The sequence below is a fragment of the Pecten maximus genome, chromosome 13 (genome assembly GCF_902652985.1).
Source record: "Pecten maximus chromosome 13, xPecMax1.1, whole genome shotgun sequence".
NCBI classification, from domain to species: Eukaryota; Metazoa; Mollusca; class Bivalvia; order Pectinida; family Pectinidae; genus Pecten; species Pecten maximus.
In genome coordinates, this window is record NC_047027.1 from 28,144,676 (window position 1) to 28,146,545 (window position 1,870).

At 34.9% G+C, this 1,870-nt stretch overlaps 1 long non-coding RNA gene across 1 annotated transcript; it reads left to right on the forward strand.

Annotated features, from left to right (window-relative positions):
- Positions 1-147: 147 nt before the first annotated feature.
- Positions 148-1,756, forward strand: LOC117340970. The gene is made up of 3 exons (XR_004535524.1): positions 148-182; positions 808-1,071; positions 1,676-1,756. It is a non-coding gene; the product is annotated as an uncharacterized LOC117340970 (long non-coding RNA).
- Positions 1,757-1,870: the final 114 nt, after the last annotated feature.

Below are 1,870 nucleotides of genomic sequence, written 5' to 3' on the forward strand. Positions count from 1 at the left end.
CTGTACAGCGAACTGTAGACCTGGCTGTACCTTTGTCTGGACACGACCGGACAACACCAACATTACTGTATCACCTGTGTTGTCACTGGGACAACTGGACAGATCAGAACACGGGACGTACAGGTGTACTGCTAGGAATGTTGTCGGGGAGTCCATTTTAACAATCATTGTTACATTACAGTGTAAGTAAAATGTCCTATTGTATTGAACATTAGGACATTGTTGCATAGCCGTTAGTTATTTAAAATGTTGATACTATAGTCGTAGTAACATATTATAGTGGCACGTCAATATAAAAAAAAAGATTATTTATATGTGTATCAGGAAATGATTAGTTTCACATGAATATGATGTATAATGAGTATCATCTGTCTATCATAAATATGGTGTGATTTCAAGTATTATGACAGAAACATATGAATTGACAACAGATATAGAATACAGTAAATCGATAACATTGATTTAATTCAAAATGATAACAGTTTCACTTTAATGAATCATCAAATACATATCATGCCAATACTACTATCGCATTCTAAACCCGAGCATTTATCACGGTATCTCTACATATAGTAGTGTATGTGAATGTATACATATGTACCATGCTACCACTTCATTTAAATTGCAGAAGAAAGCATGTATTTGTTTTATTGCAGCAATTGAAAATAATAAGTTGACCTTACCAAAGTGATATCACGTTTGTCAAATTGTTAAAGGTAATAAATAAAATCTAGCAAACAATCAACAAATAACTGCAAAAAACATTTTTTAAGAAAATATTAATGCTAAAACTATGTATCTATACAGATGGTCCTGGTTCTTCGCTAATTTTATCACCACAGGAGACCAAGTATACGAGGATAAAGGGTGCCACGTTACCGGACATCACCTGTACAGCGGACTGTAGACCTGGCTGTACCTTTGTCTGGACACGACCGGATAACACCAACTTCACTGTCTCACCTGTGTTGTCACTGGGACAACTGGACAGATCAGAACACGGGACATACAGATGTACTGCTAGGAATGTTGGCGGGCAGTCGACTAAAGTGATCAATGTTATTGTGAAATGTTAGTTTTCAGACTGTAGTTGAAATATCCGATTAGTAAAATAAGGGGAGCTTGGCCCTTAGTTATTGAAACCTTTATATAGTTATATAGTAGCAACTACCAGTAGTGATTTCGTATCATCTCTTTTTTTTCAATTTAGATGACAGACGAAAAACTAAATATCATGAATGGTATCATTAGTCAAGTTGAATGCTGATCAAACAAATACCATATAATATCATGTTCTGTCTTCAATTTTCATTTTGTTATTCGACGTGTAGAACTTATTAACTTATTGATTAAAACAGTAAATTCAAGAAAACGGTTAATGTGTTATCAGTCATTTAAGACATTTTCGAACATTTAAAACGGAACCAGTCACATTTCGTTTCCATCATTATCATAAGAATAGGCATTTAATACCGAATAATGTAGATAACACATGGATGCTATCGCTTAATACAAATATTATACATTGGTATGTTTATTGAGATTACAATACTTTGAAGACTTCGCAAAAAGTTACCCTGTGTGTTATTTCATGATTCAGGTATTATTTTATTGGTACATTCCATTGGTTGATGCAGTTACCATATTTGACCAATCATACATTATTGCTTTTTAGATGAACCACATCCGTATCAAATGCTCGACCAAAACCAGACGTTTTATCTTTCCCTGTCAGACACCATTATTTGTCTTCTACATTCATCTCCAACCCGGCGCCAACTTTCATCTGGACCTTCCAACTCCAAATCTTTTGATGCAACGGAATCTTAGAAACGGGACGGATGGCGTTATCAACAGAATACGTTGAGGC